General features: G+C 39.1%; 1 protein-coding gene across 1 annotated transcript in view; it reads right to left on the bottom strand.

The window, feature by feature from the left end:
• LOC146817851 (amine sulfotransferase-like) overlaps positions 1 to 27809 on the bottom strand; it is a 500929-nt gene that overhangs the window by 367206 nt on the left and 105914 nt on the right. The window lies entirely within an intron of this gene.

Genomic DNA, 27809 nt, shown 5'->3' with positions numbered 1-27809 from the left:
CATTAGCAAACGATGTAAGGTGATTCCTTTTATGTTATATGCTGCTAACCCAGTTGGAGCAGTAACCACACAAGACAAAGTTTAATCCGTTTTTTGCTGTAGGTAGCTTCTGATGACTTTTATTAAGAAACTTTTTCCAGTTCCAGCTTGTCCGCTTACATACATCCTGATTGGATGAAATGATGTGCATGAGCACTCTTTTTTTTCATGTAGTAATCCGTGATCTATTTTGTTTCTGATCTCTTCATAAATTTGTTGCTGCTCTTCATTCAGTTGTCTTTCCAAATTTGGTAAGTCTATAAATTCTTCTTGAGCTTGATTCATAGCCGTTTCCACTTCATTCATGGCTATTGCAGCTTCATTTTCAACGATTGGTTGTCCTAGGGGATCTTGACTGAGTGTTCCTGAACTTTGGCTGTCTTGAGAACTGTCTCTAGCTATTTCAGCTGCAATTGTAGTTTCCTGTTCAATTTCTTCATTTAACATTTGCACATAATTTGTGAAAGTACTGCATTCTATGCTGTCTTTGCAAGCATTAAAGGAATCTTCATAGCTTTGAAATTCTCCCAGTAGTTCATCCTCTGTACGCCATGGTTTAAACAGCTGTAAAAGAGCCAAGTAGTAAAATTCCTTTTTGTCAGTAGTGTCGCAACTCAGCTTCCGGTGATTTATCAAACTTCCTTTTGTTTGCTTCACCAAACATCCTTCCTCACCAATGACTTTATATTTTCCATTGTTGATGTCTTCTGGGGCTTTCCGTGAATAAATGTAGTTCTGTAGCACTTCATAGAGACACATGTTCTCTAGATGAAGACTTCTCTTGGGGTAATATGTGTCCAACATGTTTGATTTCAAAATATCTGTACTTTCTGGGTCATTCTCGGCCAAATATTCAATTTCTCCAACAGATTTCAGTACCCGATTTCTCATTGCTGCAAGGCCTAAACTTGCCCAATTTATTCTTCTTGATTTCGAGTAGAGACTTGCAGAAGATAACCTATCTGAACATTCGTAGGATCCAATTTCTCGATGCGATAACATCTTTAAACTGAAACTGTACAGCTTCTTACTGACAGTCTTCTCGTGAGAAATCTCTTCCCACATTTCTTTCAATTCAGTTTTTTCTGATTTAGTAATGTAAGACGTTACATATCGTGCAACAGCAATGGAATTGTCAGCTACATACTGTATATCCATGTTAGCATTCCACATGGATAAAATGACTGGGTTGTAGTCATTTATATTTTTTGATTCTTCTTTTCTTTTAAGGTTGTAGGTATTCTTAGGTGATTTTCTTGTAATAGTATGTCTCACAGATGACATAAAACTGTCTACTCTTCCATTTGAAAGAACAGGTCTAGGAAATCCAAATCGACATTTAGTGTAGTATTTATCTTTGGTCTTGTACTTCCGTCGACAGTATTTTCCACACCGATGACTTTGGAAACGTAAAACTTGCTCTTTTAACTTTTTCTCTTCTGTGCTTTTTGGTATAGCACATGTTGCATATTCTTCAATGAAAGATAACACTGCTTCATCAGTATCTGTTCCAAACTTTGGGGCATCCTTGATCCACAACAGCATATGAATATGAGGAGCACCTCTTGCCTGGTACTCTTTTCTCCAAAAGAAATCCACTACTTCTCCAAGAGGTGGATTTTTTTTTATTGCAGATGAAGGACATCATAGCCTCAAATCTATGATTGAAATATCTGCAAACATTAACCAGATCCAATGAGCACAGTTCTCCTGCTGTCTTGTATTCGATGTTTTTAATGTTTGAATTTGCCTCTCGTAGAAAATCCAGTAAATCATCCCAAGCGTACTCAGCACAGCTTAGGGTAAGGAACCATGTTGGTGTTCCTAAATTCCGTAACATGCATTTTAATTCACCATGGCGTTGGTACCAATATTCATTTGTCCCACGCTGACAAGCCATCAGATTGATCAGTTGTGTTTCCAAATGATCATCTCGTTGCTGCACTTTCTCCATAAAATCCTTAGCAGACACATTTTGTAAATGTACTCCACTTTTTAAAATGTGACTTACTGCATATGATAATGCAGACAAGTCGCTTTCAAATAAAAGATGGAACAAATAAGAAATACTTTGTCGAAATATGGGATCTTCTGCATATAGTCTTGTAGTCCGATACTCAGAAGCTGGAATCTGTTCTGGACGTTCATCGTATCGTCCTCCTTTTCCTGTAGGAAACAGCTGGGGAAAACATCGAGCTTCCAAGCTCTCCTCCCATACACTCACAGGAGTTCCTTTTGCTTTCTTCATCTGAAACAGATCAATATTGTCTCCCATAACTTCTTTTGAATGAAGAGGATGTATGCTAAAATGTTCATAAATTTCGTCTTCCTTTGACTTGTCCACTTTTTCAATTTGTCCAGTTGGTGTTTCAGTGTCTTCTTGTAAATCTTCTTCTTCTTCTATATAAATTGATTCATACCATTTGTTATTCCTTTTCAAATACAAATTTGCTCTTTGTACTTTCCGTACATCTACCAGCTCCTTCCAAATCTTCTTATTCTTTGTAGGTACACCATTAACCAGAATAACTAATGGTTCAGTTTCCAAAGTATCTGCATCAATAGTTTCCATATTTTTTTTCAAATCCAAGGGCAAATACACCACTCTACCTTTTAAACCTCTCAGTAAATCTGAAGGGGGTAATTTACCAGTTTTTGGCTCCATACGTACTATGGTCTGGAACGGATGAACACATTGAATAAGGATAGACTCATATGTATTTAATTCAGAAAGTTCGGCAGGAATAGCATCCAATTCTAAATTATTATGTACAGCTCTGGTCGGCATTCTATTTTCCTCTAACTTGTTGTAACAGTATTTACAAATACGCTGATCTTCACCCAATTCAAAACAATTTTCAAGAAATATATATGTGGCAAAATCCTTCCACTTATAATTATCTTCATTTTCACTTTTTCTGTAGAGATCAACATTCCTGGTTTGTTTTCTATAATGAGTTCTGCGGCAACAAATACAAGTAATATTTGGTCTTTCATTAGAGATTATTGCAAATTTTGTTATGTGATCATTAAATGCCTTACTTACAGAGGGTTCTACATTCTCTTCCACTTCTTCCTCATTTACTGTGTCCTTTTCTGCACTTTCTTGTTCTGGACCAAAGTAACAAAACTGAATTTCATCAGTAACCTTCTCTACATCTGATACCGATCCACGGAACAGAGCCCTATTTAATTCATCTAACTTTATTGCTGGACTTTTTGCAAAATACAACCGTCTCACAAACTTTCTCATTTCAGTATGATGAACAGCCAGCATCCTAAAATGATGAAAAACACTTTTACACACTTTTCTAGATAGACAAGCCAGAGAATGTCCCTGCAAACCAGTATTCTCTCTCACTCTACATGGATCTAGACTTTGAAGCACCTTAATCTTCTGTTTAACACTTTTTTTACTATATTCTCTAAGAAACTCACGAAATTTATCTATAGATTCCTGACGCACAGTGCAAATACTACTACAATTCCAAGTGTACACTGGGGCTTTAGGACGTCTCCCCATAGCCTCATCCGCCATCACTTGTACCTCATCTCTTGGAACCATTTTCTCCTTCTCCATTATACAACCATGTTTCACTTCATAAGCACGACCTCTGGTGTCAACTGCATGCAGCAAACTATTACTTTGAAAATAACTCTCTTCATTAAAAAAAGGTTCACTACTTGACCTATGCATCCATTCTCCTAAAAACACTTTACAAAAGTTTGTTCTTTTCACTAGTCTTTTCCTTTTGCTTTGCGATTTCAGTACATTGACCATTTTATCTAATGTACGCATCCTATTCAAAATTAAAATGAATAGTTTCCTTTTTAATTCTAAAGCCTTTGCTGCAATGGCTTCAATTTCTTTTTTTCTCTTATAAAATTTAGCTTTTTTCTTATATTTCTTCACATCCTTTATCAAATTGGACATAACTCTTCTCTGAAACATTTTTCTACGAATCTCTTTAAAGGCTGTTTTTCTTTTTAAGTTAATCTTTATTGTTTCTGAAGGTACATTTGCATTAACTAAATGCTCAATTTTTTCCTGTTGTTTTCTATTTAAAACATTCTTTCCAGTACAGACATTTTGTACATTTTTCCTTTTTTTGAAGATATTGCTTAAAAAATCTTTTGTCTGCTTACCAGAAGACTTTCTCTTTTTCCCAACATGAGCATCTCCAACTAACTTAGGTCCTCCAGTTGTCTTCAAATATATTTTTTTTTTGTGGTTTTTCCTTAGTCTGGATTTTGTAGGCATCTTAAATTTTGTTCACTGCTCTTCAGCAATACCTGAATAAAAATAAAAAAAAATTCCTTTATTTTATTTAAATATATTACTACATTTTTTATGATCTTTTTAAATCTTAAAATACTATGTACCCCTTTTCCTACAAGTGAAAATCACAATAACACCATCTCAAATTAAATATCTAAAAACAATTCCTGTGTGCACACAGAGTCATGGTTTGATATCAGGCAGAAAACGAAATTTCTTTGCAAATTTGAAAGCACACTTACTACTCTTTTTTTTGGCAAGTGATAAGTACTTTTACAGTCTGACACATTTTGAATGCACTTTTCAGATTCTGACAACAGCACATGTCCAAACTGCTTTTTGAGACCAGCAACATGTGTAACCTGGGTGACTGACTACACTCCAGCAAGGGCAACCAGCCTTAGTGATGCTGAATGTATTTGCATTACTGACTGGAACCTCAAACCCCACTCGGTTGTGAATACTATGCATGATTCTACAGGATAAGCAGCTGGGTGTGTGCTAAGAGTCTGCTTCTACAGAAAAAATAGCTCCGCTTTCCATCTAATGCAAATGTAAAATTACCAGAGTAATACGCAATAAATCTCTGTCTATAATTCCTCTTTGCACACAGAGTCATGGTTTGATATTAGGCAGAAAACGAAATTTCTTTTCCTATTTGAAAGCACATTTACTACTCTTTTTTTGGCAAGTGATAAGTACTTTTACAGTCTGACACATTTTGAATGCACTTTTCAGATTCTGACAACAGCACATGTCCAAACTGCTTTTTGAGACCAGCAACATGTGTAACCTGGGTGACTGACTACACTCTAGCAAGGGCAACCAGCCTTAGTGATGCTGAATGTATTTGCATTACTGACTGCAACCTCAAACCCCACTCGGTTGTGAATACTATACATGATTCCAGAGGAAAAGCAGCTGGGTGTCTGCTAAGATTCTGCTTCTGCAGAAAAAAATAGCTCCCCCTATCCATCTAATGCAAATGTAAAATTACCAGAGTTACACGCAATAAATCTCTGCCTATAATTCCTCTTTGCACACAGAGTCATGGTTTGATATTAGGCAGAAAACGAAATTTCTTTGCCTATTTGAAAGCACACTTACTACTCTTTTTTTTGGCAAGTGATAAGTACTTTTACAGTCTGACACATTTTGAATGCACTTTTCAGATTCTGACAACAGCACATGTCCAAACTGCTTTTTGAGACCAGCAACATGTGTAACCTGGGTGACTGACTACACTCTAGCAAGGGCAACCAGCCTTAGTGATGCTGAATGTATTTGCATTACTGACTGCAACCTCAAACCCCACTCGGTTGTGAATACTATGCATGATTCCAGAGGAAAAGCAGCTGGGTGTCTGCTAAGAGTCTGTTTCTGCAGAAAAAAATAGCTCCCCCTTTCCATCTAATGCAAATGTAAAATTACCAGAGTTATACGCAATAAATCTCTGTCTATAATTCCTCTTTGCACACAGAGTCATGGTTTGATATTAGTCAGAAAACGAAATTTCTTTGCCAATTAGAAAGCACACTTACTACTCTTTTTTTTGGCAAGTGATAAGTACTTTTACAGTCTGACACATTTTGAATGCACTTTTCAGATTCTGACAACAGCACATGTCCAAACTGCTTTTTGAGACCAGCAACATGTGTAACCTGGGTGACTGACTACACTCCAGCAAGGACAACCAGCCTTAGTGATGCTGAATGTATTTGCATTACTGACTGCAACCTCAAACCCCACTCGGTTGTGAATACTATGCATGATTCTACAGGATAAGCAGCTGGGTGTGTGCTAAGAGTCTGCTTCTGAAGAAAAAATAGCTCCCCCTTTCCAACTAATGCAAATGTAAAATTACCAGAGTTATACGCAATAAATCTCTGCCTATAATTCCTCTTTGCACACAGAGTCATGGTTTGATATTAGGCAGAAAACGAAATGTCTTTGCCAATTTGAAAGCACACTTACTACTCTTTTTTTTGGCAAGTGATAAGTACTTTTACAGTCTGACACATTTTGAATGCACTTTTCAGATTCTGACAACAGCACATGTCCAAACTGCTTTTTGAGACCAGCAACATGTGTAACCTGGGTGACTGACTACACTCCAGCAAGGGCAACCAGCCTTAGTGATGCTGAATGTATTTGCATTACTGACTGGAACCTCAAACCCCACTCGGTTGTGAATACTATGCATGATTCTACAGGATAAGCAGCTGGGTGTGTGCTAAGAGTCTGCTTCTACAGAAAAAATAGCTCCGCTTTCCATCTAATGCAAATGTAAAATTACCAGAGTAATACGCAATAAATCTCTGTCTATAATTCCTCTTTGCACACAGAGTCATGGTTTGATATTAGGCAGAAAACGAAATTTCTTTTCCTATTTGAAAGCACATTTACTACTCTTTTTTTGGCAAGTGATAAGTACTTTTACAGTCTGACACATTTTGAATGCACTTTTCAGATTCTGACAACAGCACATGTCCAAACTGCTTTTTGAGACCAGCAACATGTGTAACCTGGGTGACTGACTACACTCTAGCAAGGGCAACCAGCCTTAGTGATGCTGAATGTATTTGCATTACTGACTGCAACCTCAAACCCCACTCGGTTGTGAATACTATACATGATTCCAGAGGAAAAGCAGCTGGGTGTCTGCTAAGATTCTGCTTCTGCAGAAAAAAATAGCTCCCCCTATCCATCTAATGCAAATGTAAAATTACCAGAGTTACACGCAATAAATCTCTGCCTATAATTCCTCTTTGCACACAGAGTCATGGTTTGATATTAGGCAGAAAACGAAATTTCTTTGCCTATTTGAAAGCACACTTACTACTCTTTTTTTTGGCAAGTGATAAGTACTTTTACAGTCTGACACATTTTGAATGCACTTTTCAGATTCTGACAACAGCACATGTCCAAACTGCTTTTTGAGACCAGCAACATGTGTAACCTGGGTGACTGACTACACTCTAGCAAGGGCAACCAGCCTTAGTGATGCTGAATGTATTTGCATTACTGACTGCAACCTCAAACCCCACTCGGTTGTGAATACTATGCATGATTCCAGAGGAAAAGCAGCTGGGTGTCTGCTAAGAGTCTGTTTCTGCAGAAAAAAATAGCTCCCCCTTTCCATCTAATGCAAATGTAAAATTACCAGAGTTATACGCAATAAATCTCTGTCTATAATTCCTCTTTGCACACAGAGTCATGGTTTGATATTAGTCAGAAAACGAAATTTCTTTGCCAATTAGAAAGCACACTTACTACTCTTTTTTTTGGCAAGTGATAAGTACTTTTACAGTCTGACACATTTTGAATGCACTTTTCAGATTCTGACAACAGCACATGTCCAAACTGCTTTTTGAGACCAGCAACATGTGTAACCTGGGTGACTGACTACACTCCAGCAAGGACAACCAGCCTTAGTGATGCTGAATGTATTTGCATTACTGACTGCAACCTCAAACCCCACTCGGTTGTGAATACTATGCATGATTCTACAGGATAAGCAGCTGGGTGTGTGCTAAGAGTCTGCTTCTGAAGAAAAAATAGCTCCCCCTTTCCAACTAATGCAAATGTAAAATTACCAAAGTTATACGCAATAAATCTCTGCCTATAATTCCTCTTTGCACACAGAGTCATGGTTTGATATTAGGCAGAAAACGAAATGTCTTTGCCAATTTGAAAGCACACTTACTACTCTTTTTTTTGGCAAGTGATAAGTACTTTTACAGTCTGACACATTTTGAATGCACTTTTCAGATTCTGACAACAGCACATGTCCAAACTGCTTTTTGAGACCAGCAACATGTGTAACCTGGGTGACTGACTACACTCCAGCAAGGGCAACCAGCCTTAGTGATGCTGAATGTATTTGCATTACTGACTGCAACCTCAAACCCCACTCGGTTGTGAATACTATGCATGATTCCAGAGGAAAAGCAGCTGGGTGTCTGCTAAGAGTCTGTTTCTGCAGAAAAAAATAGCTCCCCCTTTCCATCTAATGCAAATGTAAAATTACCAGAGTTATACGCAATAAATCTCTGTCTATAATTCCTCTTTGCACACAGAGTCATGGTTTGATATTAGTCAGAAAACGAAATTTCTTTGCCAATTTGAAAGCACACTTACTACTCTTTTTTTTGGCAAGTGATAAGTACTTTTACAGTCTGACACATTTTGAATGCACTTTTCAGATTCTGACAACAGCACATGTCCAAACTGCTTTTTGAGACCAGCAACATGTGTAACCTGGGTGACTGACTACACTCCAGCAAGGGCAACCAGCCTTAGTGATGCTGAATGTATTTGCATTACTGACTGCAACCTCAAACCCCACTCGGTTGTGAATACTTTGCATGATTCTACAGGATAAGCAGCTGGGTGTGTGCTAAGAGTCTGCTTCTGCAGAAAAAATAGCTCCCCCTTTCCATCTAATGCAAATGTAAAATTACCAGAGTAATACGCAATAAATCTCTGTCTATAATTCCTCTTTGCACAGAGAGTCATGGTTTGATATTAGTCAGAAAACGAAATTTCTTTGCCAATTAGAAAGCACACTTACTACTCTTTTTTTTTGCAAGTGATAAGTACTTTTACAGTCTGACACATTTTGAATGCACTTTTCAGATTCTGACAACAGCACATGTCCAAACTGCTTTTTGAGACCAGCAACATGTGTAACCTGGGTGACTGACTACACTCCAGCAAGGGCAACCAGCCTTAGTGATGCTGAATGTATTTGCATTACTGACTGCAACCTCAATCCCTAAAAGTATTCCTCATTTATACCAGTACACCTTAATTTATGGTGAAAACATAGTCCATATTATTTTACATGTTCCTTACATTTAAATTTCTCCCAAAACACAAAATGATAAACACAACTTCAACAAAAGGAATTCCAAATCTATTATTCATTTCTTAATTTACCATATACATCCCCTCTCAAACTCATAACTCACCTTTAAAATTAGTTAGTTGTGTAAGAAATGTGGCACTCAAACAGCAGATTATCAGAGCCAGGATCTCTGTTCTGTACACCTCTCTCCTCTCAGCAGAACCAGATAATGGCAATGTTTCCCTCTCTTTTTCCACACATATACATGTTAATTTCAAATCTCAGTGCTTCCCCCTTTTTTTCAAATCTAATCACACATTTCTATTGATTGAAAACCAACCCTTTTCCAAAAGTACCCTTCCCCCAACTTGACTTCAGCCTAGTACCCTTCCCCCAACTTGACTTCTGCCTGCTACCATAGCAACAGCTCATGGAACACTGCTGTGTAGAGTTAGGTCAGTAGTTCACCACACAATGTTTCATTTCCAAAGAGCAAGAGTGCTTGACTTTTCAAACCTAACAGCAAATCCATAGTACTGTTCTTTGGTAACACATTTTTCTGTACCAATACAAAACATGCTTCTATAAATTGACACATGCAGCCTAGTTTTTAGTGTAGAATGGTATGAAACAGCCAATTATTTCTTTTTATTTTATAAAAATATGTATGCCTCCATTTCCAAACTGTCTTTCATTTCTTTTTTCCATTCTACTGAAATACACCTCCTGAGTGCATCCAGATCTCCTTGGAAGATGTTCACAGTGTGGATTGTAGGGCACAGCTATGTCTTATGGAGTGAAAAGTATGCAGAGAAAACAGGTATGGTGAGAGACCTTGCTTTGCCAAATGTAGACATTAAATGGATTGGTCAGAGAGGTTTAAAGTGGCACCAATTGATGCCTTTGGTGAAATCCTTCATGCAAATCCAACACCCTTACCTCATAATAGTGCACTGTGGTGGCAATGACCTAGGCACTTTGACTGGGGTAGGTCTGGAAATGCTTATGAAGGAGACCTTTGCACAACTGTTTTCACTTTTCCCTAAAACTGCCTTTGCGTATTCTAACATATGCCAAAGGCAAAAATGGAACTGGTCCAATCATTTTTGTCCGCAGATTGACAAAGCAAGAAAGCACGTCAACAAATCTGTTTCTGCTTTCCTCCGAGACTATGGTATGGGTTCCATTTACCACAACAACTTGCGTTACGACATGCAAGACATTTATAGAGGAGATGGTGTACACTTCACTGATGAAGGGAACAGAGTCTTCCTCTTGAACCTTAGACTCTGCATCGGTACTTACTTGTAGGTACCACTTAAAAATCAAATCACTTCATAAACACAACGGGTCTTTTTAGAGCCCCCTAATATCTTAACACTTAAATCTGATTTTTCTTTCTTTTTTTTTTTTTTTTTTACCGTACGCGTACGGTAAGCTCACCGTAAGCTTACCGTACGCGTACCCCGCGATTTTTTTTTAAAATTAATAAATGTTTTTTTTGTACTTTTCTGTCCTTCTTTGACCCCCTTTCAAATGTTAGGGGGTCTGTAACTCTCTTCCTTGCCCCCTTTTCAAGATATCTCCCTTTTTTTTCTGTGTGAAACACACGAAATGGCGGCCGACACTTCCTGATTTCGTCCGATTCGAATGTTTACAGTCATGTGACAACCAATCAGAATCGCGCTCGCGCACGTCACCATACGCGTACGGTAAGATCACCGTAAGCTTACCGTACGCGTACCCCGCGATTTTTTAAAAAAATTTATAAATTTTTTTTTGTACTTTTCTGTCCTTCTTTGACCCCCTTTCAAATGTTAGGGGGTCTGTAACTCTCTTCCTTTCCCCCTTTTCAAGATATCTCCCTTTTTTTTTCTGTGTGAAACACACGAAATGGCGGCCGACACTTCCTGATTTCGTCCGATTCGAATGTTTACAGTCATGTGACAACCAATCAGAATCGCGCTCGCGCACGTCACCGTACGCGTACGGTAAGCTTACGGTAAGCGCACGGTAAGCGCACCGTAAGCTGCCACAGATATATATATTGATTTAAATGCTATTTTCTCAGGAACTACTGAACAGATTTACACCAGACCTACAAAAGGCACTTCCTTGACCTGCGGACTTCCTCTCTGCCAAATTTCAAGTAACTCTGTTCAGCCGTTCGGGCTGTAGCTGTGTCTAAAGGTCCTATGGAAAAATGCATGGGGAAAACGCGTTTTGGGATCCCCCTTTTTTCTCAGCCCCCGCTTGACGAATCCCCCCGAGACTTTCAGGGTAGGAGCGGAGCGTAGCGCCCCATTAGTTTTGAAAATTTCGCGAGGATTCGTCGACCGGCGCCAAAGTTATTCAAAATAGAATGTTGCGCTTTTCCTATGGAAACAGGGTCCTAACTATAACTACCTACTGGCGACTGCCAGTAGGTAATATATATATATATATATATATATATATATATATATATATATATATCAAGAAACTCCGCTACTGTCTCTTCTTGACAACGGATACGGACCACAGTTTGGTGAAGCAAATATATTTATTTCAAAATCACCTCGCCGCCATGACGCGTTTCAGCCCGACCATGGGCCTTGATCACATGACACGGTAACATGACATATTGGTTTATATAACACAAGTAACAAGCAAGCTGATTGGCATGTGTTGAGACAAGTAACATGGATAACAGACTACAAACAGCTAGTTCCTTAATCTTTTCGGGTTTACATTACGAGTAAAATACAAGTAAATTCAAATCCTTAAAACCACTTAAAATGTATATAAAAAAGATTTGGTTTAAATAACATAATTTAGGTTTCTGAAAGCAAGTTGTTAATGTGAATGGAATTGATGCTTGTGAATTTGTCTCATTACGCTTGACTGTACCTGTAAACCTAAGGTAAAAGTGCTAAAGTGCAAAGTGCCTGGGGAAATACACAGTTAAATAGTATCTAACAATCCTTTAACACTGTAAACAGTGTTAGTGCTGAAGGGACCCTTGTTCTGTGTATATAAGAGTCTTGCCGACGTTCCCCTTTTCCCCGGATTGGTGCATAGTTTCTCAGTAAAAAGTATGTGACTACGATAAACAGCATAAATGCCTATGTATAAAGTGTAATGAGAAGTAGCACATCAAAAGGAGCATAGAAAAGAGTATAAATATATATGTGTGTGCAAAAAACCCCTCACTGGAGCCCCAGTGATACTGTTTATGCATGACATATTCTCATGTCTGCTATAAACAAAACTTCGTTGCGTTTTTTTGTAAAGTATTTTTTCAGTTTGTATGGTCAGCTCCTATTAGTAGACTAGGTAACATTGATGGCCTAGAGAAGGTATTGTGGTCCACTCTAATCTCATTTATGCAAATATGTTAATCTATGTTGACAATTTGTGAAACGGCCTAATGGTGTTTTCCAGTGGTAGTATTACTGTTAGAGATCTCAATATCACGTCCTATGAGGATGGATGTTTAGGCTAATGTAAGATACAAAAAAAACCTTTTTAATTGTATACAGTAAAATGGATACTTGAGTTTGCAAATTACCGATGGGATTATGTACAGGTAAAAATAAGAATAAGTATTTGAAAATTCCATATGTATAGAAAATGATAGTAGTATTTAGTTAAAACTCTTTTGGTTCTAAATTAGGTCCTTATTCATCTAAGTAAATAAATAGATAAATAGATAAATAAATAAATACCATGTTAAATATAAAATTTTATAAACGACTAAATGTGATTTAGAATAGATATTATTAAGCTTTCATATTGTATTGTATGGTAAATAAATAGATACATATAAAAAGACCATATACACTTCTATAAATAGTAAAATAAATACATCTAAAATCCCATTTAAAAAGTTTTTGGTCCTAAACAAAGTGTATTTACCCTCTATTTTACATAGTATATGGATAATTGATGTGTAACAACAATTATCAATGGGTTTGCAACTTTCAAAATGATCTTACAGGCATGTATAGAGATCCTCCGTTGTATTTAGGCCTGATGGATGTTTAGTATTTAGTTCAAGGATATATCTTGTTTCCAACTGGCGCAATTTATGTTCCCTGTCTCCCCCTCTTCTACTGGCTGGGATCGAATCTATAACAAAATATCTTAAGTCACTGCTTCGAGATCCATGCTTGGATTTGAAGTGCCGGGCTACAGGATATGTCTCATCATGATTAGATATTGCCCTTAAGTGCTGTAGTATGCGTTTATCCACTTGGAGTTTGGTGCTTCCTACATAATGTAGGTTACATGGGCATGAGAGTACATATATTGCAAATTCTGTTTTGCATGTTAGGAGCTTAGATATTTTGTGTTTTTTCTCACTAAAGGGGTTAATATACCATAATTTGTTTTCACACTGTGAGCATGCTTTGCATGTTTTGCATTTAAAGAAGCCAGTATGAGTTTGGAGCCAGCTCGTGGATTCTATGACTTCAGGACTTTTTTTGACTAAGTCATCTCTCATAGAGCGGCTTCTACTGTAGGTTATTGGGGGTCTTTTCGGGAGCTTAGATCCTATCACTGGGTCACTGAGAACCATGGACCAATTGCGGTTTATGATGGATTCAATCTTGCCATGCTGTTGGCTGTGTTGTAATATGATTCTGAAGTCCCCCGTGGTATCATTACTCAATGCTGTTTCTTGTGTACATAACTTTGTCACCTGTTTCTCCATGAGTAGCGTTTCCCTACTTTTTAGCATAGATTTGTTAATCGCAGTTTTTATAACCTGTTCTGAGTAGCCCCTTTCTTTAAATCTTTGTTTACTCTCATTTTGAGCTCATATGAGGTCACTTTCTATGCTATGAATTCGCCTAAGGCGAAGCATTTCACCGTAGGGGATACTGGTTATCAGATGTTTTACATGTGAGCTACTTGCGTGCAGTGTGGAGTTTCCTGCTGTTTTCTTGCGGAACAATTTGGTAACTATTTGGTTTCCCTTTACATACACTTGTGTATCTAAAAAAGTTACTGAAGAGTTGCTAATATCAGCTGTGAAACTCAAATTTAGATCATTGACATTGATGGCATGTACAAACTCTTGTGCTTCATCTTTAGTGCCATCCCATACTACGAACAAATCATCGATGAATCGCAGCCATAATTTCACATGAGAATTAACCTTGTCAAGGTGCTCTGTTCTGAGGACCAACTCCTCCCACCAACCCATGTGTAGGCATGCATAGCTGGGGGAGAAGCTGGCCCCCATCGCTACGCCCCTTGTCTGTCTGTAAAGCATGTTATTAAACATAAATACATTGTTTTCCAAGCAAAATGCGATCATCTTCATCAACATAGCCTTGTGATCTTTACTTGTGCCTAAGGCTTTATCTAAGAAAAAGTCTATTGCACGTAGTCCATCTTCGTGTTGTATACTTGTGTATAGGGAGACGACGTCAAGGGCTATGAAGTAGTAGTTGTTTTTCCATTCCAGGTTCAGAATTTTCCTTAGAAAGTCACTGGTGTCACTCACATATGACGGTAGAGCTTTAACCAAATCCTGCAGGAAAAAATCTATGTATTGTGATGTATGTTCAAGGTAGCAGTTCATGGCTGATATTATTGGTCTGCCAGGTGGATTCACAGGGTCCTTATGTAGTTTGGGAATAAAGTAAATTGTGGGTACAACTGGATGGTTGTTTTTCAAAAATTTGTATTCGTTTCCTGTGAGAATACCATTGGATTTCCATATTGAAAGACTTTTGTTGTTCGTTGCATACATGGTTTTCAATTCTGCACCACTGAATATGGCATAGCATGCTCTATCGTTGAGTTGACTGTAGGCTTCCTTACAGTATTTTTCTCTTGACATCAGCACAATGTTCCCGCCTTTGTCTGAGGCACGGACAATCACATTGTTGTTTTCTTTGAGTTTTGCAATCAAGTTCCTGTAGTCCTCATCTTTTTTATTATATTTCATTTTGCCTCTGTAAATTTTGCTGTTAAGGGCCTTTAATTCCTTGGTTACCTGGTCATGGAATAGATCTATGGAGTCCCGTAACATCACTGGAATGAATTTGGACTTGGGTTTAAAGTTTGTTTTCGTTCTTGGGCCTTGAGTATTTGTATTGTGTTTGTTAGATTCTTCTTGTTGACTGGAAGTGGTAGTCAATGATTCATTTTCTGAATGGTTTGTGTTTTCAGAAGAGTCCCATAGTTCTTGCATTGTGTCAAAGAAAGCTGTGTCCGATTGGGTTAGCATAGGGGTTATTTGTCCTTCATCGCCTGATGGGACGTGTTTTTAATTTAGGATATGATACTTTTTGAGTTTCAGTTTGTGAGTTGGGGGCACAGGAGGACTTTCTGCACCTCTGTTGGTTCTTTCTGCACATCTCTTGCGTCTTCCTACACTTGTCTTCAGCTTTCTGGACTTCTGTTGCCTCTTTCTGCATTTGTCTTGCTTCTTTCTGCGCGTTTCTTCCTTTTTCTTCACATGTCCTACCTTTGTAGGCATTGTTAGAAATTAGCATTTAAAAAACCTTTGAAATTCACGGAAAAAAAACACAGGTTTCAGGGACATTATAGTTAGAAAACTTCATTTAAAAAAAACCTTAGAAATTCACTGAAAAAACCACAGGTTTCAGGGACGTTATAGTTAGTTGGACATTTCACTCATCCAAAACCAGAGAAATTCGGCTGTTATAGTTAGTTCACCTAACTATAACTCAAGCCCCTGCAATGCACTGCTGATGATGTCACATATTACATCATTCATGACATGGTCAGTGACATCACTGATGACATCACTGATGACATCTCAAATAACATCACTGATGACATCACTGATGATATCATCCACGTGATAATCTGATGCACCTCCTCATGCCCTAATATAACCTTTCATACACCCACTCTAGAATACAGACTATCATTTTCGAAACCATAGACATAACAATACCAGTTACTCCATACCCACTCACTGATTCCTAGGTCCACACACATGTCTATGCATTCACCGATACAGTCACTCATACATGCAGTCAACCATCAATACGGCATTATCATATGCACTCACATATCTATACAGACACTCACACACAGCCACTCATCCATAGAGTTACTCACACACTTAGTCAGTCATGCAAAGAATCAATCAAATTCCCATTTACTCACCAATACAGTTATACACACACCACCTCACTTATTCAAACATATACTAACACATACTTACACTCTAATACAATAACTAATACAAGCACACACTGATCCATACAGCCACTCTCACAATCACTCACTTTCACTTATAGTCATTTATACACTCCAACGCTCACATATACTGTATTTCACATATACAGTTACTCACACATGTACCACTGAGGAATCTATTCACTCACCAACAAACCCATACATACACTCACACACCGATACAGTCCTTCACAGATGCACTCTTGAACCCATACACCTAGTGAATCATCCACTCACACATCTATGTACAGAGTCACACCCACCCACACAGAGACTCAGGCACCCATACAGGTACTCAGACAACCAAACAATAACCCAATAGATCCTCATTTAGCTACTCACCAACCCATGCAACCGCTTACACACCAACTGACAAACTAAACTGTGTGAATGTCTGTATCAGTCACTAACCCATGCATTCAGTAAGACACATTTAATTACTCACTTATACAGTCAGTCACACACCTACTAAATCATCCATCCAGACACTTATACATCCACTCATTCTTCAATACTCCTTGGGATATATATAAAAGATATTTAAACTTTATAGAAACACACAGTCACTGGATGATGTCATCAGTTATGTCATTAGAGATGTCATCAGTGATGTCATCAGTGATGTCACTGACCATGTCATGAATGATGTAATATGGGAAGTCATCAGCAGTGCATTGCGGAGGCGCCAGTTATAGTGAGCTGAACTAACTATAACGTCCGAATTTTTTAAATGAAATGTCCAACTAACTATAATGTCCCTGAAACCTGTGGTTTTTTTCAGTGATTTTTTAAGGTTTTTTAAATGCTAATTTCTAACTATAACGTCCCTGAAACCTATGGTTTTTTCAGTGAATATCCTAGCCCTTGGTTTGTCCTTTTGCCCTGCAAATAACTTTCATTATGCGCAAGTACATATAGACTTGTACAAATACACACGCAAACTTAAACTACGCAAGTTTTTCAAGATGAACAAAGCTGAATTCAAATCAGTGCAAGAGGAGGATTCCTCTACCATTCTCAGCCCACCATTAGCCACCATAGGTGATTACAATCTTTTGCGCAATCTTCACGACCTGTATGATGAAGGCAAAGTGGATGAATCAGGGGGGGTAGATCCTTTTCCCAGGATTAACAAACCAGGTATGACGCCCTTCAAACCCAAATCTACTTACAATCCTATAATGGTACATGATAACATCGATATCTACAATGAACTCGTGACCAATCAATTGAAAAAATTGCACAAGTCCACTATGTTTACACGCTTGAAACATCAACAATGGAATCATGGCTATGAACAATTAATGAAAGAAATACAAGACAATGACAACGTGATTGTCCGTCAGTCGGATAAAGGCAGAAACATAGTTCTGTGGCCACGCAAAATGTATGTGCAGAATAAGCGCTAACCCATTTGAATGACCGATCATGTTATAAAAGGAGTGATTGGAAAATGGTTAAAACAGCATGGGGTGACTTCTTCAACAAGCTGTTATCATGGAAAAGTGCAGGACTGCTCAGTGCTGATGAATTCAAATTTTTAAACATGAATCACCCAGTCATCCCGGTTTTCTATTTAATTCCCAAAATCCACAAAAATGTAACCAAACCGCCAGGCAGGCCAATTATTTCGGCCAGAGGCAGTATTATGGAGAAAACTTCTCTATATATTGACTATTTTTTACAAGAACACGTGAAGCGATTGCCCTCCTATTTACAGGACACAGGGGACTTCTTGAGGAAAATTGAGAATATAGAATGGCAGGATGACTACTTTTTGATTTTTCTTGACGTAACTGCCTTGTACACCAGCATACACCACCAAGATGGGATGAAGGCAGTTGAACACTTTCTGAGAACCCAGCCACTCTGTATGATGAACCATGGCAAGATGATCCTGGAAATGATTTCAATCTGGTTAAACAATAACTATTTTTTGTTTCAGAACTCAATTTTTCAACAGATGAGAGGTGTAGCGATGGGGGCTTGCTTTTCCCTAAGCTACGCGTGTTTACACATGGGCATGTGGGAAGAGCAAGTCCTCCTCAATCGTTTCATGAAGGTTATGGCTGAAAACATCATTGTATGGTATCGTTATATTGATGATTTATTTTTAATCTGGAAGGGTTCAGAAACAGCAGCATTGAATTTTATTCAAGAAATCAATATCAATCAATTGAATTTACAGTTCACAGCCCAGATAAGCCAGAATAGTGTTAACTTCCTAGATGTAGAAGTTTTTATTTTGAACGGCAGACTAGAGACCAAACTGCATCGCAAAATGACCGCCGGAAACACAGTGCTCCATGGAAACAGTCACCATCCTGAGCATCTCATCCGTAGTATACCCTCCGGTGAGATGCTGCGCATTAGGCGTATTTGCAGTATTGATGACGATTGTTGGTTAGCCCAAGATGAAAGTAAAAAGAGGTTTTTGGCAAGGGGTTACATACCATCAGTGATTGACAAGGCTATTTTAAAAACTAGATCCATACCCAGACCTAAAGCTTTGTGCCAGAGGTCGGATACAAAGTCAGTCACCAGTCCCCCCTCAACCTCGGCAGATCCACCTAGACTAATTATAACATTTAGCCGACAACATGCGGTCATGCGCAAAACTTTCAAGAAGAATTGGGCACTTATACACAATGACCCGGTGATAGGTGACGCTTTGCAAAATGCCACTCAACATCACCTTCCGGAAAGCACGCTCCATGAGCAATATGCTTGTGGAAAGCAGCCCAGAAATTGGTACAAACAAAAACAATTGGCTGCAAACCACCAAGGGGTTTATCAAATGCTCTACCTGCAAAGCCTGCAAATTGGGTAAAAGTACCATATTATACAGATCCCCATTCTCTGAAACTCCTCATAAGATAACTAAAAAGTTAACCTGCAAAACTGATTTTGCAGTGTATGTGCTGGAGTGTACGTGTGGCCTGCAATACATTGGTAGCACCAAGTTGCTGGCCCACAAACGTATACTCCAGCACATGAGGGCTATCACCAATCAAGATGCGTCTTATCCAGTAGCCAGACATTTCAATGAGAAGCACAACAGCAGCTTGGAACATCTCAGCTACTTTGTCATTGACACAATTCCACCACTTAGACGAGGGCGTGATCGAGAAGCTTTATTAAGGAGATTAGAGACACAATATATTCTTGAGCTGGATTCTAAGACACCGAATGGATTGAATTCCAGCGAAGATCTTTATATATGTCTCTGAGTCAGGTCATGAGCACTTTATCGAATTAGTTTCAGTGCGCAGACCTACAACACTAGTCAAACAAGAAGTCATGCCTCCTCAAAACTTGTACAGATGTAACTTTTTTTTAACATTTTCCTAATAACACCTTATATTTTTAATTTTTAAGCACGAGCACTTTTTTAGGCAATAGACATAGGATTCATACACTGAGAATAAGGGTAAGATATACAAGTTAAAGATGAGGATATGGAAATCAGTTCACCTGAAATTGCATTTTGACATTTATGAGGTAATACATTTCTCAGGGTCTTTGATTTCCTAACCAGTGCATGTGCACATGGATTTTTCAAGGGGACAATTTTATGAAAATTGCTTTTTACAATTTGTTAACATTTATGATGATATTTAATAAATGTTTTAATAGGTTTTTAGGTGAAAGACACACAGAGGGTTTAACCAATTGTCACCTTGCTGAGTCTTGCTCTTTCAATGTTTCAATGACCTAATGAATATGACACATCCATGTGTCCATATGATGCCGAGATTATTATTATTATTATGAAGAAAAAAATTGAATTCGTAGTTCCCTCTTTTCCTTCTTCTTTTTCTTTCTCTTGCATCTATGCTTCCCTTGTTTTTGGCAGGTTTCCATTATGAGTAATTTTGGATGCCTAGGCTACATAGCAGGAGATCACAGCAATACAGATACTAATACAGAAAAACTCACTCTAGAGGGATCAACCATGCTTATACTTAGGTGCAAAGAGGACAAACAATAGAATTAAGGCACAGCATGGTAAATGCCTTAGGCACAATACACAGCGACGGAAGACAAACCCCAACCCGGTCATGTTTGATTTATTTTACATGGCGACACACACCCATTTGGGTCTTATTACACAGCATTGGACACAGGCACTGTAGGCAAAACAAATGAAATGCAGATAATATATGTCCTTTGTCCTATTGTTTCAGTGCCCATGTACAAGGGTTTAAACTTAAAGTTTGTCAATCCGGCGCAACCAGTATTGTTTACATAGTTGGACGTTGTGTTGTTGCCATATCAAAACGCAGGGATGCTCACGACCTGGGCAAAATGTCAGCCCCATATCAGTTTTATCAGAATTAATTGAATTCCTGATGTATGTGTCGTAGATATACAGATTTAAATATTTATATTTTTATATATGTATTTTTTATATATATTTTTATGTATTTATTGATTTGTGAACTACATATCGGGTTGTTCCCTTTTAAATTGTGAGTTCTTCCAAACCAACAATTTTGTTTATATATATCTGTGTTATTATGCTATTTATTCGGTCCAGTTTTAGTTTACACATATCTAGAACTACATGCATTATGCAGCTATAAGAGTGTATCCTTAATTGGCTCCGGAATTTTGTCTATGTCTATTTGCTAATGTTTGCATGTGACATTGCACTGGCACTTTAAATACTCAGGCTTCAACCAACAGCGTCATATGATCAAGGCCTCCAGTAGGCCGAAACGCATCATGGCGGAGGTGCGTCTATGTTTGACTGAATAAAGGAATTTTTGCACCAATCGATGGGTCCGTGCTCGTCCCTTACATGAGGATTTATGCGGGTTCAGAGATGAAATCTTAGGTATATATATATATATATATATATATATATAATATATATATATATATATATATATCTCTCTACTGGCGGTCGCCAGTAGGTATAGTTAGGACCTAGTTTCCATAGGAAATGCGTTTATTGTTTTCCCAATATTTCTGGCGCTGGTTGACGAATCTTAACGAAATTTTCAAAACTAGTTGCCCGCTCTGGTCGACTACTGTCTTGAATGTTTCGGGGTGATTCCACAAGGGGGAGCTGAGAAAAAAGGGGGTCCCAAAACATGTTTAATTTGTGTGGGCCTCCAAGGCCCCCCCAAGCCTCAAGGACTTTTCTCAAATATTCGTGGGGGCACATGGCCTCCCCGCAGACCTGGGGACCGCCACCCCATGGGGCTTTTAAAAAATAAAATATTAAACCTGTGTTGGGGGGCTCGAGTCTTCCCACACGCCCCTGGGACCGCCACCTCCCTGGGGCACTAATTATGTAAATTCGGGGGTCCGTTACGGCCCCCTAAGCCCTGGGGACCACTACCTCCCCAGGGCTTCAATCACATTGGGAGAGGGGCCAGGCGGCCCCCCTCCTGGAGCCCTTGATGGCCCTGGGGATTGCCACCCCTCCAGGGCTGGCTCCTGCAGTGTCCCAAGGTGCCCACCCCCAGGACACTGCTGTTTGCTATGGCAGGGTGGGAGCCATGCGGCTCCCTCCCTGTCATAGTAAACTTGCTTTGGATTTTGGAAGCGAGAGCAACGTGGAGGATCATCAGAAACAGCTTGTGCCAGGGCACTCGTTAATACAAAAATGGAAGAAATCTGGCCACTGGTAAAAGTATAAACCAAATATGCCTGGAGGCTACATTACCAAGATATGAAGACCTGCTGTAGCTGAGAAATATATGCTGTATAGAAATCAGCAGTGGGACTAATAGTGATAAAGTGCAGAGACACTGGGCATGAAGCATATAGAGAATCCAACAGAATCACTAGCCGCAGACAAACAAGGATATGCAACATGCAGTCCATTCATGATGAGTCAAGGTTTCAGAATTATGGAGCTAGTTATCCGACAGAAGACAGAACATTTGAAGGCCCCATTTGTGCTCGCATAACTACAGTTGGAATGTCCTTTGTGAAACTCAGAGATTCCCCAAACCTTCGCCCGTTACAAAAAAAATATGCAAAACAAAAGGTCCTGATGAAGATGGAGACCACTGATATTGTCCATTGAATCGTACGTCGGCCAGAGAGTGTGACACCCCAGACATCAGCACAGCAATCGAGGTTGGATGTTGTCACCCCGTTTCCTAACCATCTATGCATGCAGTGTTGGTCTGGGGCGTGGTATAAAAGAGTATAGTATGCTAGTGATATGGTTCTGGGTTATATGAACATGGTGTGAGTGTAGGGGACTGTTTATTTTCCCATTCTAATTGTATTGTAACAATTCCTATATTTTGAATACAGACGCAAAACTGAATTATGAATGTTGAAAAGAAATGAAATGTTGAAATGTCAATTTTCAAATTTTGATAAATATCAAAAAAGAAAAATATTATAAAATATGAAATAATATTAACTGAAGTTGTTGTGTAGAGAGTAGCATCTTTTGAGGCCTTAGTTTGGAGCTTGTGTAAGCCATCAGCAAAGAAATATAGGTTATGTGGGAGGCTGCTTTGCAATTAGCGACAGCAGGGAAATCTGCTCTCTCTTCCAAAACCCAAAGCAGATTGCTTTTCCACACGGGGAGCTGCATGTGAACAGCGCCCCGTGTGGAAAAGCAATGCCGGCTCCCGCATTGGGTCTCCCCCCACAGTCCCTAACCATGAGGCCAGTACTCAGGCGATGGGGTCCCCAGGGCCTAAAATGGCCTGGGAGGGGGGTGGTAGTCCCCCCTCCTTTGTTTAAAAAAAAATAATATATATATATATATTATATATATATATATATATATATATATATATATATATATATTATCTACTGGCGGTCGCCAGTAGATAGTTATAGTTAGGACCGAGTTCCCATAGGAAATCTGAAAATTCTATTTTGAATAACTTAGGCGCCGGTTGACTTATCTTCGTGAAATTTTCAAAACTAATGGGGCGCTCCGCTCAGCTCCTACCCTGAAAGTCTCGGGGTGATACGTCAAGCGGGGGCCAAGAAAAAAGGGGGGTCCCAAAACGCGTTTTCCCCATGCATTTTCCCATTGAACCTTTAGTCGAAGGTACAGCCCGAACGGCTGAAGAGAATTAATTTGGCAAAGAGGTAGTCCTCAGGTCAGGCATGTGCCTTTTGCATATATGGTGTAAATCCGTTCAGTAGTTCCTGAGAAAATCAAAAGTAAAATCACATATATATCTGGGCGGAGCCTAACCACACATCTCATCGTGAGAGTTGATTGGCTATCAGCATTTCATCCAAGAAGTGTTGGCAGCCATCTTGGGACCAATATACATGATAGCACCTCATTAAAAAGCATTGCAGTTAATAGAAGGTTTTAAGACTTTAGTTACATTATAAATCATTTGTTGATGGTACCATACTCATTTTAGGAATTGTGGTGTGTTCTAAGCTGATTTTACCATGTGAAAAAGCCTTCTGCTGTGATATCATGAATCATGTTTGAGAGAAAACTATTTTCTCATGCTTTTCCCACAGAGGTTTGGAAGGTGATCTGTAAGCTAAACTGAGAGCATATGTTCTGTAAATTCACATTATCTTTCTCAGTCATGTGAGAATGAAGTCTGACATTCTCAGTAAAACATGTACATCCAACAAGGGCAGAGACTGTCAGTTGATTCCTTTGTGTTCTACTGCAGCTTCCCAGAGTGTTCTAAAGAACAACTAGAGCACTTATGACAAACGTATAGCACACCTGAAGCCATCTTGGTTGGCATAAAGTGGTAACTCTTAAAACATTTAATTTAAAAAGGAACAAAATGAGGGGGTTCATTTTGCCATAGAAAGTATGATTAGTGCTGCAGAAAGAAAAATTAGGGCACATTTTGAGTGACTTCTCAAATCCTCTTCTATTTCATTAAAAATTCTGACATGCAGACTGAAACATGCACTTTCAATACCAGCAGCAGACTTCCCTGGTGAGCAGTAGCTTTACTACAATGATCTAATAAGCAACTAGAGTGCTAACATTCTGAATTTATGGCAAATGTGTGACACATCTGAATGCCTTCTTGATAGAACCAAAGTAAAAAACTGAAAGTATTTCCTACTGAGGAGACTGCAGGAAATTAGGAAACTTCATAACAAATAAGTCTCCCAAAATGGCCACCAGAGACAAAAGAGCCCAAATGTAGCCCAAATATCACCCAGATGTAGCCCAAGTATATCCCAATGACAGAATGTCCCAGAGTGTTCTAACAAACAACTAGAGCGCTAACAGTCTTACTTATGACAAAAGTATGGCACACCTGAAGCCATCTTGATTGGAATAAAGTGGTAACACTTAAAACATTTAATTTACAAAGGAACAAAATGAGGGGGTTCATTTTGCCATAAAAATCATGATTAGTGCTGTAGAAAGAAAAATTAGGGCACATTTTGACTTCTCAAATCCTCTTCTATTTCATAAAAAAATTCTGACATGCAGACTGAAACATGCACTTTGAATACCAGCAGCAGACTTCCCTGGTGAACAGTAGCTTTACTACAGTGATCTAATGAGCAACTAGAGTGCTAACATTCACAATTTATAGCAAATGTGTAACACATCTGAATGCCTTCTTGATAGAACCAAAGTAAAAAACTGAAAGTATTTCCTACTGAGGAGACTGCAGGAAATTAGGAAACTTCATAACAAATAAATCTCCCAAGATGGCCACCAGAGACAAATGAGCCCAAATGTCGCCCAAATATCACCCAGATGTAGCCCAAGTATAGCCCAATGACAGAATGTCCCAGAGTGTTCTAACGAACAACTAGAGCGCTTACTGTCTTACTTATGACAAAAGTATGGCACACCTGAAACCATCTTGATTGGAAAAAACTGGTAACACTTAAAACATTTAATTTACAAAGGAACAAAATGAGGGGGTTCATTTTGCCATAGAAATTATGATTAGTGCTGTAGAAAGAAAAATTAGGGCACATTTTGACTTCTCAAATCCTCTTCTATTTCATAAAAAAATTCTGACATGCAGACTGAAACATGCACTTTGAATACCAGCAGCAGACTTCCCTGGTGAGCAGTAGCTTTACTACAGTGATCTAATGAGCAACTAGAGTGCTAACATTCAGAATTTATAGCAAATGTGTGACACATCTGAATGCCTTCTTGATGAAACCAAAATAAAAAACTGAAAGTATTCCCACTGAGGAGACTGCAGTAAATGAGGAAATTAGGAAACTTCATAACAAAGAAATCTCCCAAGATGGCCACCAGAGACAAAAGAGCCCAAATATAGCCCAAATATCACCCAGATGTAGCCCAAGTATAGCCCAATGACAGAATGTCCCAGAGTGTTCTTAAGAACAACTAGAGCGCTTACTGTCTTACTTATGAAAAAAGTATGGCACAACTGAAGCCATCTTGATTGGAAGAAACTGGTAACACTTAAAACATTTAATTTAAAAAGGAACACAATGAGGGGGTTCATTTTGCCATAGAAATTATGATTAGTGCTGAAGAAAGAAAAATTAGGGCACATTTTGAGTGACTTCTCAAATCCTCTTCTATTTCATTAAAAAATTCTGATATGCAGACTGAAACATGCACTTTAAATACCAGCAGCAGACTTCCGTGGTGAGCAGTAGCTTTACTACAGTGATCTAATGAGCAACTAGAGTGCTAACATTGAGAATTTATGGCAAATGTGTGACATATCTGAATACCTTCTTGATGGAATCAAAGTAAAAAACTGAAAGCATTTCCTACTGAGGAGACTGCAGTAAATGAGGAAATTAGGAAACTTCATAACAAATAAATCTCCCAAGATGGCCACCAGAGACAAAAGAGCCCAAATGCAGCACAAATATCACCCAGATGTAGCCCACATGTAGCCCAATGACAGAAGTGTGCAAAACACTTATTTTTTGAGTATTTGCAGTTTTATATAGTGCAGCCTTGTCAGGTATTGGAGTGCTTTACATGAGCATTGGTTACATCACACAAGACCAAATTCATTTTGGTTGTAGACATGGGGAGATTAAGTGATTTGACCAGAATCACAGAATGTTGAGCTGAAGCAGAAACTCCAACCTGGTTCCCCAGTTGCAAAGTCTGCAGCTCTGGAAGTAACACCACATCCTCTCCCCTAGGTGCAACATTTAATCAAGTGGTCAACTGGATAAAAAAACATAAAGAATACAAATAATGTAAAAGTTCTTTGTTGCTATTTGAAAACTCAGAAAATATGTCATCATTTTAGTTTTTTAGAGCACTAACCATAATTTTGATGCAAATAAGACCCTCTCATATATGTCATTTCTAAAGGAAATACTCTAGGTATTACAGTTTTGATCACATCAAGATGACGTCAGGTGTTCCACACTTTTGTAATAAATATAGAATGCTAGCAATCTAGTTGTTCTTTGGGATTCTGTTGAGAGGCAGAGGCCAGGGGCACGGACTCTGAAAATTGAAGGCAGGTAAGAGAGTGCAGATGCAACACGTTGACCACACTGGGCAGGCAGGAAGGGCAGTGGCAGCACAACAGACTATGGAGGGCAGTGGAAAGGGGGGGAGGGGCAACAAACCAACAATACAGGACTGGCAAGAGAGGCTGTGGCAATATAATACACCATTGTGGGCAGAAGGAAGAGGCAGTGGTAGTACAACCATACATGCCAACAGACCCGTTTCAGCCAGGAAACGTCCAATGTTTCTAAGCTCAAATGGGCTTTATTTGATCTCTCTCCTGTCTACAATCTCCTCTTTTTCAATGTAACTCAAAGGGGAAATTCAATACCCCAGTTCTTTTTCAAAATCTCCCTCTTACCAGGTTCAAAATGTTCGCAAGTATGGTACATTGGATCATGGTAGGCAGGAGGAATTGGGGTAGGGACATGGACTCGGATAACAGAGGACAGGAGGGACATGGAGAGTTGCACCAAACTGACCCTACAGGGCAGGCATCAGGGTTTGCAGCAGCAAAATACACCACACATGCGGGACAGGAGTGCAGCACAACAATCCATAGAAAGCAATAGGGAGGGGACAGGACCATGCACATGGACAACAGAGAACAGAGGGGAAAGAGGCAATGGTAGCTAGCTGACCATAATGGGCAGACAGGAGAGAAAGCCGCAGCATAACAGACCATAAAGGGCAGGAGGGACGGATCAGGGGCATTACAATGGAACAGACAAGACAAGAGGGAGGGAATAGGGGTCTGCACATGGAAACAGAGGGCTGGGGGCAAGGGGGCAAGGCGGGAGCAGCAAGATGACCATGGAGGTCAGGCAGGTTGGGCACTAGAAACAAAACACACCATGGAGAGCAACAATGAGACTATGATGGCATACACATAGACCATGGAGGGAAGGTGGGAGGGGGTCAGGGGCAGCTAGCTGACCACACAGGGAAGGTGGGAGGGGCCATGGCAGCACAGAAGACGATGCATGGCAAGCGGGAGGGTTAGTGGCAGCACAATGGCTATGATGGGCAAG

The sequence above is a fragment of the Triturus cristatus genome, chromosome 6 (genome assembly GCF_964204655.1).
Source record: "Triturus cristatus chromosome 6, aTriCri1.1, whole genome shotgun sequence".
In the NCBI taxonomy this organism is placed as follows: domain Eukaryota; kingdom Metazoa; phylum Chordata; class Amphibia; order Caudata; family Salamandridae; genus Triturus; species Triturus cristatus.
Note: the sequence above shows the minus strand (reverse complement) of the source record. Positions and strands in the feature narration are given on the sequence as shown.